Genomic DNA, 10,633 nt, shown 5'->3' with positions numbered 1-10,633 from the left:
TTATAGCCCCTGCAGGAGATCGGATTACAAATATATTCCCATGAGCCTCTGTAGAAAATGGGCTTCTCTCGTGGCTCAGTGGGTGAAGAATGCACCTGTCCATGCGGGAGATGAGTGTTGGATCTATGGGTTGGAAGACCCCCTGGAGAAGGGAATGGACACCCACCATGAGTATCTTGCCTGGGAAATCCATGGACAAGGGAAGCCTGGCAAGCTACAGTCTATGGGGTACAAAAAGATGGTCTTGACTTACGAACTAAATAAAAACAGTAAAAACTCAAGAAATTCACCTTCATAAGAATTTAATAAATCAAAGAAATTACAAATTGAATGAACTAGAAATGTAAATGTATTTTCTAAATTTTAATACAGTGTAAAAATCTTTTATATGAGAAAATAAATATAAGGAGATAAAAGAATAAATATAACTAAATAAATAAGCAAACAAATAATAAATAAACATCAGTGCAGTCATTGCTTAGGACTGAATCCCCTTAAGCTGAATACATTTACTTCCTACTACCGACAAAGAACTGGTTGAATTAATTCAATAAATTTTGTGATTAAAGCAGAAATCAGAGTCTTCTGAAATGACTATAGGTGAGAATACAAGGGTGATGTGGCATCTTAGTCAGTGAGAGCGATATCAAGATGAGTTTCAGGTCTCCATCCATCATTCTTAACATTTCTTGCAAGCTGGTTGATGAAGACAAGGATCTCATGATTTCCACTCTGACAGTTTCCCAGGCACAGTCGCTGTATTCCTTCTCTTGCAGGTAGACATGGATGCCCTGGAAGTACCTCTTCACAGCCAGGGTGGGGCCCGTCCTTCCCAGGGCAGAGTCTTCCTCTCCATCACCTGCCCCAGGCAGGCGTCCAGGTCGTCCAGCTGCTGATGGAGTCCAGTGCGGAGCTGCTGCAGGAGGGTGGTGTTCCAGGCAGCAGAGGAGCTCTCTGTGTGGAAGAGGTTGAAGCTCTGCTGGAGCATCTCGTGGAGCACAGAGATGGCCTGGGCCTCCTGGAGCTGGCCGCCTTCCACCAAATCCTGGGGGAAAGCGAAGTCTTTTCTGTCCTGCAGACAGAAGCGAGGGGAGAGTCTCCTCATTTGGCCCAGGAGTCTGATGTTCTTCCTGCCAACCAGCATGTGGTTCTGAGACAGGTCACAGCCCAGGGATCCTCCCGGGCCATAGCTGACCAGCACCAGGGCCATGAGTAGAGAGAGCACGAAGGCCATGGGGAAGATGCGGCTGCTGCTGGGCTGGCTGAGACGGCGTCTGGTGGGCGTCTGGGAACCTTGAGGTAGGTTCTCTGATGCCATGCTTTCTATGTGAGGCCATTAAATAGGGAACATGATAGTTTTCATTTTCTAGTCATTCTCTACACTTTCACTTCCTTTTTTGATTTCATTTATGTATTCACAGTATGATCAAATAAAATGTCATCAATCTAAACTATTATTTTTGTGTATTTCCCAATAACTCCCTATGTGCCCATCCAAACGGATATTTATCAATCAAATGAGAAAGATCTTTTTCTTAACTTAGGAGTGACGTATGTGTGTAATTACACACATTATTGCCTTTTGTCTCTCATGCGTAAATGTTCTCTCTCTTGTCCATGAAACACATCTGCAGCCCTGATCTTAGGCTCCACTTTTCCCTCTTACTTTACATAGGAAACCAGGCTCCCTCAGCCCTATGGTTTCTGTATTTATAAGTGATTTACCAGATTACTGCCAATTATGTCTTTGAAACAAAGATGTTCATCTTTAGTGTTTGATTTAGAAAAGAGTCTGATTGTTACAAGTCCATGAGCTCTTCCCACGTTTCTCCTCCTTCTAGAACATGTTCCTACAGATCCTGCAGTTGTGTTTTAGGGAACCACGGAGTCAGGACTATTAGCAGACGTCACTCTTTCCTTTCCACCATTTTCCATCCTGGAGACCTATTTTCTTCCACAGACTGGGCCAATACCCGCCACCGAGAATCCTGGTTCTTCTCAGGGAGCATGGATGAGGAGACTTACATCCTGGATGATTGTGTTTTCCCCAGCAGCACCTCACTCATCAGGGAGAGATCACATGGAGCCACCCCCTGTCCTCTGGAGTGACCGAGTCCCTTCCTCACCTGCTGGACTCCCTCCCTGAGGACAGACTCACCACAGGCCTGAGGACTCAAAAATCTCCTTTCTGTGGAGGGCTTGTTTACTTGTTGGGAAAATAGATGGTCTTCCTAAACCCCCACCCTTCTCCTCTGGAAATGTTATGTGAAGGACCTCGCGTTCCCAGTGGTGACCCCTGCTTCTCCTGGCCCATATCCCTAAGTGTCCTAAGTGTCAGTATTGCCCACATGCTGAGAGTAGGCGTGCAGTTGTGCAAGTAGACAGAGGAATTATCCAACTGCCATTATTTTACCTTTAGTAGAGAGATAATTTTTATTTTACCAAGGATAGATTTTATCATTCAACTCTTAATTTTCATGAACGACGTGTGATGTTCAGAGTTTCTGAGTTGGAGGAATGAGATTCAGTGGTGTTGCTGTCTCTCATCAGAAGTTTATGTCACAGAACCCAGTGAGCTTCAGCTGCTCCTTCAGTCAGTTGATTCCACTGGGGCTTCTTTGTTCCTGTGTCTCTGTCTTCCCTCTGAGAATGCAGGGCAGTGAGACACACTACTCAGTCAGGGGAAATAGGCCTTCTTTCTTTGCTTGTGGGTGATTCTTCAGTTGAAGTTGTTTTAATTTATATTGACATACTGGACAAGATGGAGTCTCACTGCTCCTGCTCTAGTCCTAATTCATGATGAGGTGAGAAACAATAAAAGGAACTAAAGAAAGCCAGAGGGGCCTGTACTCTATCATTTTTCAAGACTAGATTTTTTTTGTTTTTCTTTGCACCTTTCCTAGAAAGTAAAATTCGAGATGAGAAAACAAATGTAGACCAAAAGAAAACCAATGTCAATCTGAATGTCATGAATATGAAAAAAAGGGAAGTGGCTTTCCCCTGACACAATGACGTATTCTGAGTTAGCAAACTTCAGTGCAGCACAGCTGGGGACGATGCTGAGGCAGAGGGGAAAGGAAGAGGCCAGTATGAACAACCAGAAAGGCTGGGACAGAGCTGGGTCTGCCAGAAACTCAATGAAGGAAACGTTCTGGGTCGGTTGACTGCCCTTTGCTTTGCAAGATCAGTGGCCTTCATTTTTCTTTCATTTAATCCATGTAAGATCAGTTTGAGGAGAGAACTAAGTCACATCCATCAGCTCACAAGGAATGCCAGTTGCTAGAAAACTAACTCTCTCTGGCAGGATTTTGGAGACCAACCTTGCTGACCATCTGTCTAGGTGACAAATCCGCTCAACAATGAGAACGATGCTTTGTGAAAACTAAAATTAAATAAAAGGGGATCAGATAATTTCCAAAGATCATTATATTAATCTGGGTAATCATAATCATAGTATTAAAAAAAATAACTGAATTTTGTTTGCTACTAGTGGACTTGCCATTTTAAGCTCTTTAAAATATTAACTCAAGGTCTCATTGACCCTATTTGGATCACATCATTTATACAAGTGGAGAGAAATATCAATCTGGAGCTTTGAACTATTCCCAATGTACCAAATACAAAGGAGCTTTAAAATGATTTGTCTGAACAAGCCCATTAAAACGAGTGAAGGGTTCAAGTGAACATGATACTGGGAAACCAACAAAATGAGTTGAAGGAGGAGAATGAGATGACAAAAGCCCTTAAATCCCCTGCAAATGCTAAAGGGTCACTGTTAATGGCTTTGTAGGGCAATAAGGGAGGTGGTCTTAAGTCTAGAGAAATCTCTTTAAGGTCTAATCAAAATAGACAAAATTGCTATTAAGTAGTTAGAGGGGAATAGATTTTTCTGCTATTTGAAAAAAATAAAATGAAAATGAACGAGACTTTCCTACTGGTCAGGACCTGACCCTTTCTGACTTGGATTTAGTCCCTGGTATGAAAAATGAGATCCCACAAGCCACAAGGTGGTAGGTCTAAGATTTTATGAGTGATTTCTTCAGTGAAATATGGGCTTTCCCTGGTGGTTCCTATTGTAAAAAATCTTCCTGCAATGCAGGAGATCTGGGTTCGATCCCAAGGTAGGGAAGATCCACTGGTGAAGGGAATGGCAATCGACTCCAATATTCTTCCCTGGAAAATTCCATGGACAGAGAAGATTGGAGAGCTATAGTCCATGGAGCTGCGAAGAGTCGGACATGACTAGTGACTAACACTTTCACACTTTCTTCAGTGAAATATAGTACCCCTGGTATCTCTGCATTTTAAACTCCTGACTTTTCTCGTGAGTTTAAGAACAAAAGAGAAATATCTAACAATTTCCAGTCATTTAGCTCTGACATTTCTCCTATAAGATGACAACGAAAATGACACTCCGCATCTGGTTCTACCTGAGTGGAGTCACTACCCACTGCAGTCCCTGACCTCCAACACACGCTTGATAGGAGTTCAGGGTGGAGATCAGGAAAGAGGCCCTCTGTGCTGCAGGAAAACTGACACTGCGGGCCAGCAGTTCAGGTCCCTCCATCGTGTCCAGCTCTTTGCAACCCCACTGATAGCTGCACGCCAGGCTTCCCTGTCTATTCCTGTCCAACAGGCCAGCAGAGAGTTAGATAATTTTCTGAGAAAAATTTATGAACTCAATTTTCGCAACTTCTCATACTTAGAAAAGCTCTAAGATCTTTCAGAGAAACATCTGTACCTCCTGACTCTCAGTCACCTTCTACCAAGTGATGGCACGTAACCCCTTCACCACAATCATGTATGTACAGACACCCTCTAAGTCCTTGGAGCAGTTCCTCAGAGCTGAGGAGAGTTTGTCCTCCAGTTATAGTCCTCAGTAAGTCCTCCCAAAAAACTGAACTCTGGCAGTCATGTTGTCAGTATTTTTCAGTTGACAAGGTCCCTTTGCAGGAGGCCTCCTCAGGTCAGCTTGCTGTTCCCATTCATAGTGAAGACACCTGCATTTCTCACCTCCAGTCCAGATGGTTCATCCTATTGTTTACTGATAGAGGCCAGTGAACAACCTCTTTTCTTTAGTTTTCCAACCGCTAATTCAGATGTGGGTACTGAGAAAGCCTCCTGTCTTAGCAAGATGGAAGAGTATACATACTTCCTGGACAGAATTAGGGAAGGTTTTGAAAAGACTCCTTAGCATGGAGAGAATGCCTTCGACTCCAGGGTCAGCCTCATGGCTTTGTATAGTTGAGTTTATTTAAATTTCTAACCTCAATGTATTAAACATTATAAAATAATACTGTAGGATTTTAATACAAATATTATTTAAGGAATCATTTGTTAATAAAATGCTATTTTAACAGTAATATAGGAATGGTGTTTGCTTCTTTTAGGACCCTATTCCTCAGACAGGTTTCCAAACCTCTAAATGTACTTTAAATGTCTCTCTGACTTTAAATGTTCCTACTCAGTGCTGTTTGTACCAACTGGAAACAAGAGAAAGATGACTGATTCATCAATGTCCTCTTTCCAAATTGCCTACATTAAATACATGAGGTTCCACAAAGATCTTTGCTACTTTTAGGAACTGTGATCTTCCAGAGTGTACATTACTGATATGTGTCCTTTCAGGAAGGCTCTGTCACACTAGTTGCGAAGGGTATTAAAATCGCTGCCTGTGTCCCTTCTATTTAAGATTGTTTCATTTTGCTTGTCTCTGAAAGAGGCAAAGATATCATGATGGAGTTAAAGAACTTTCTTGCATTGCATTGTCCCCAGGCACATCTTGCCCTGCTCTGTGATAATTTGCTGGATCCTGCTGCTGCTGCTGCTAAGTCGCTTCAGTCGTGTCCAACCCTGTGTGACCCCATAGACGGCAGCCCATGAGGTTCCCCTGTCCCTGGGATTCTCCAGGCAAGGACACTGGAGTGGGTTTCCATTTCCTTCTCCAATGCATGAAAGTGAAAAGTGAAAGTGGAGTCACTCAGTTGTGTCCGACTCTTAGCAACCCCATGGACTGCAGCCTACCAGGCTTCTCCGTTCATGGGATTTTCCAGGCAAGAGTGCTGGAGTGGGCTGCCATTGCCTAAGGAGGCAGTAAGTCTGCAGCTGTGATGGGCGTGACCCTCCTCCCTTCCAAGACTCTGCAGGCTGCTGTGGTGTGAATGTCACCTGTGTCAGAGGCACTGCTAGTAGCCAGGCTTTCATGCTGTCTCTGTGCTCTCAGCATCCACTTCAATCTTCTCATTCTCTGAAAAGGAATGTTGTAGTGAAATGCTTGCCTCAGTTCTTCTCATCTATGTTGTTCCATGTCCTGAGGGCTTCCTGCTATTGTCTTGCTACTTCTGAATTACTCTGTGTATCATCTTGGGATTCCTAGCTTAATAGGAAAGTAAAAATGTAAACTTAAAGGGCCGGTGCTGTGATTTTCCATAATGTTCAACACATCATTGATTCCTTCTTCATTCAGAAATCTGCTGGTTTCTGTTGATTAATTCTACCAAGCAAGCTCTCACTAAGGTGGTCAGTGTCATCTCTTTTCCCACGTAGGAAGAACTTTCCATCTACATATCCATGAATGCACTGAGTCTTAAGGGGTTGCAACCCTTCCGTCTCTGTCTTCTCACCACTCTCTCTTGTGTTGTTAACACATGGCCATTCCATCTCTGCTTCCTTTGTGGCATTCCCTCCCTTTGAAGGTTGCGGTCATAGGACTCAATTTTAAGCCTTCTTCTCATTTGATACTCGTTTCCCATTTGATCAGTTTTTCTGTTCCATGCTTTACATTTCCTGAAATTGCTTGTAAATTGCCATCTCCAATGTCCAGTGGGCATTTGCACTGAAATGTTTACTAATTAATTGTACTAGTTAACTTTTTATACCCTGTCACATCTTGGTCTACATTCTACTGGTGGAATTCCAGTTTTCTCCCTTTCCTATAGCATTCAACCTGATATTCATTCCTGCTACTAATTCAGTTCAGTTCAATTCAGTCTCTCAGCCATGTCGGACTCTTTGCAACCCCATGGACTGCAGCACACCAGGCCTCCCTGTCCATCACCAACTCCCGGAGTCCACCCAAACCCATGTCCATTGAGATGGTGATGCCATCCAATCATCTCATCCTCTGTTGTCCCCTTCTCCTGCCCTCAATATTTCCTAGCATCAGGGTCTTTTCCAGTGAGTCAGCTTTTTGCATCAGGTGGCCAAAGTATTGGAGTTTCAGCTTCAACATCAGTCCTTCTAATGAACACCTAGGTCTGATCTCCTTTAGGATGGACTGGTTGGATCTCCTTGCAGTTCAAGGGACTCTCAAGAGTCTTCTCTAACACCACAGTTCAAAAGCATCAATTCTTCTGCACTCAGCTTTCTTTATAGTCCAACTCTCACATCCATACATGACCACTGGAAAAACCATAGCCTAGACTAGATGGACCTTTGTTGGCAAAGTAATGTCTCTGCTTTTGAATATGCTGTCTAGGTTGGTCATAACTTTCCTTCCAAGGAGTAAGTGTCTTTTAACTTCATGGCTGCAGTCACCATCTGCAGTGATTTTGGAGCCCAAAAAATAAAGTCAGCCACTGTTTCCACTGTTTGCCCATTTATTTGCCATGAAGTGATGGGACTCTATACCATGGTCTTAGTTTTCTGAATATTAAATTTAAAGCCAACTTTTTCACTCTCCTCTTTCACTTTCATCAAGAGGCTCTTTAGTTCTTCATTTTCTGCCATAAGGGTGGTGTCATCTGCATATCTGAGGTTATTGATATTTCTCCCGGCGATCTTGATTCCAGCTTGTGCTTCTTCCAGCCCAGCGTTTCTCATGATGTACTCTGCATATAAGTTAAATAAGCAGGGTGACAATATACAGCCTTGACGTGCTCCTTTTCCTATTTGGAACCAGTCTGTTGTTCCATGTCCAGTTCTAACTGTTGCTTCTTCACTTGCATACAGATTTCTCAGGAGGCAGATCAGATGGTCTGGTATTACCCTCTCTTTTAGATTTTCCACAGTTTATTGTGATCCACACAGTCAAAGGCTTTGGTATAGTCAATAAAGCAGAAATAGATGTTTTTCTGGAACTCTCTTGCTTTATCCATGATCCAGCGGATGTTGGCAATTTGATCTCTGGTTCCTCTGCCTTTTCTAAAGCCAGCTTTAACATCTGAAAGTTCACAGTTCACGTATTGCTGAAGCCTGGCTTGGAGAATTTTAAGCACTACTTTACTAGCGTGTGAGATGAACACAATTGTGCAGTAGTTTGAGCATTCTTTGGCATTGCCTTTCTTTGGGATTGGAATGAAAACTGACCTTTTCTAGTCCTGTGGCCACTGCTGAGTTTTCCCAATTTGCTGGCATATTGAGTGCAGCACTTTCACAACATCATCTTTTAGGATTTGAAATAGCTCAACTGGAATTCCGTCACCTCCACAAGCTTTGTTCGTAGTGATGCTTCCTAAGGCCCACTTGACTTCAGATTCTAGGATGTCTGGCTCTAGGTGAGTGATCACACCATTGTGATTATCTTGATAGTGAAGATCTTTCTTGTAGAGCTCTTCTGTGTATCCTTGCCACCTCTTCTTAATATCTTCTGCTTCTGTTAGGTCCCTACCATCTCTGTCCTTTATGGAGCCCGTCTTTGCATAAAATGTTCTCTTGGTATCTCCGGTTTTCTTGAAGAAATATCTAGTCTTTCCCATTCTATTGTTTTCCTCTATTTCTTTGCATTGATCACTGAGGATTAGTACTCTTTAATATAGTGAACATTTTATTATGAATTAACTGATTATTGATTTGGGGTTAATTTCTTTTTAAAAATCAAAGCAACAAAAATGAATGAGTTAGTTACATTTACATTTAGGTCTTGAGAGCAACACACAACCTGGCCTAAGGAAGTGTGTTTTTGATTCAAATCTTCAAATCAGAAAAGGGGTCTGCTGCTGCTGCTGCTAAGTCGCTTCAGTAGTGTCTGACTCTGTGCGACCCCATAGACAGCATCCCACCAGGCTCCCCCATCCTTGGGATTCTCCAGGCAAGAACACTGGAGTGGGTTGCCATTTCCTTCTCCAAAGCATGAAAGTGAAAAGTGAAAAGGAAGTCGCTCAGTCATCCTATCACTTCATGGCAAATAGGGAAACAATGGAAAGAGTGAGAGGCTTTATTTTTCTGGGCTCCAAAATCACTGCAGATGGTGACTGCAGCCATGAAATTAAAAGACGCTTGCTCCTTGGAAGAAAAGCTATGACCAACCTAGACAGCATATTAAAAAGCAGAGACATTACTTTGCCAACAAAGGTCCATCTAGTCACACCTCTTTTAGACTAAAGAAGAATGTTAGATTGAGCTTTGGGTTTTTATTTCAAGCTGAGTTGACTCATGTAAATGAATATCTCCTTTTTGACTGAGACTTTTCCATGAGTATATTTCATTTCCAGTGTAATAACACAAAAGAAGCATTGAAGCTGTGACATTCTCTGATGCCCAGAATAGAAGGGAAAAGCTTTTCAGTGGAAACAAAAGAGAAAAGTGTAGAAAATGACAGTGGTCATGTATTGATGTGAGAGTTGGACTATAAAGAAAATTGAACACGGAAGAACTGGTGCTTTTGGACTGTGGTGTTGGAGAAGATTCTTGAGAGTCCTTGGACAGCAAGGAGATCCAACCAGTCCATCCTAAAGGAAATCAATCCTGAATTGTAGTTGCAAGGACTGATGTTGAAGCTGAAACTCCAATACTTTGCCCACTTGATGTGAAGAACTGACTCCTTGGAAGAGGTCCTGATGCTGGGAAAGATTGAAGTTACGGGTAGAAGGGGACGACAGAGGATGAGTTGTTTGGATGGCACACCGACTCAATGCCCATGAATCTGAGTGAACTCCAGGAGCTGGTGATGGACAGGGAGGCCTGGCGTGCTGTAGTCCATGGGATTGCGAAGAGTTGCATACAACTGAGTGACTGAACTGAACTGAACTGAGTAATATGCCACTGTTACCTGTAGACCATCAGAAAATGGGAACTATGGTCCTGTAAATCATTGTTGAAGAATCGAAACCTTATGTATTAGACCTTAAAAAGGAAATGCAGAGAGTTGTGACAGGATTCATCTTGGTGCAATTTAAACTATCAGAATAGACTATGGAGTCACACCTCTTTTAGACTAAAGAAGAATGTTAGATTGAGCTTTGGGTTTTTATTTCAAGCTGAGTTGACTCATGTAAATGAATATCTCCTTTTTGACTGAGACTTTTCCATGAGTATATTTCATTTCCAGTGTAATAACACAAAAGAAGCATTGAAGCTGTGACATTCTCTGATGCCCAGAATAGAAGGGAAAAGCTTTTCAGTGGAAACAAAAGAGAAAAGTGTAGAAAATGACAGTTCTGGCCTAGTAAAGATCTCATTTGCAGGAAGTTGCTGGGCACAGCTGCATAGAGGCTGGCACAGCCTGACATCTGCAGCATCGCCAAGCTCACCAGGTGCCAACCCTGTCCCTGATGACATGGAGGGTGGTGTTCTCCAGCCCTGGAGAATGGTGATCATCACCATTGCCACCCTCTGGGAGACCAGGAACCCCCCAAACTCAGCATTTCTGTGAAACTGAGGGCTACAGCTCAACCTTCCCTGCACCCCAGCGACC

At 42.9% G+C, this 10,633-nt stretch overlaps 1 pseudogene; it reads right to left on the bottom strand.

Annotated features, from left to right (window-relative positions):
- Positions 1 to 575: 575 nt before the first annotated feature.
- LOC108635528 lies at positions 576 to 1,270 on the bottom strand (annotated as a pseudogene).
- Between the last annotated feature and the right edge of the window lie 9,363 nt (positions 1,271 to 10,633).

This window comes from Capra hircus, unplaced genomic scaffold (genome assembly GCF_001704415.2).
Source record: "Capra hircus breed San Clemente unplaced genomic scaffold, ASM170441v1, whole genome shotgun sequence".
In the NCBI taxonomy this organism is placed as follows: domain Eukaryota; kingdom Metazoa; phylum Chordata; class Mammalia; order Artiodactyla; family Bovidae; genus Capra; species Capra hircus.
Note: the sequence above shows the minus strand (reverse complement) of the source record. Positions and strands in the feature narration are given on the sequence as shown.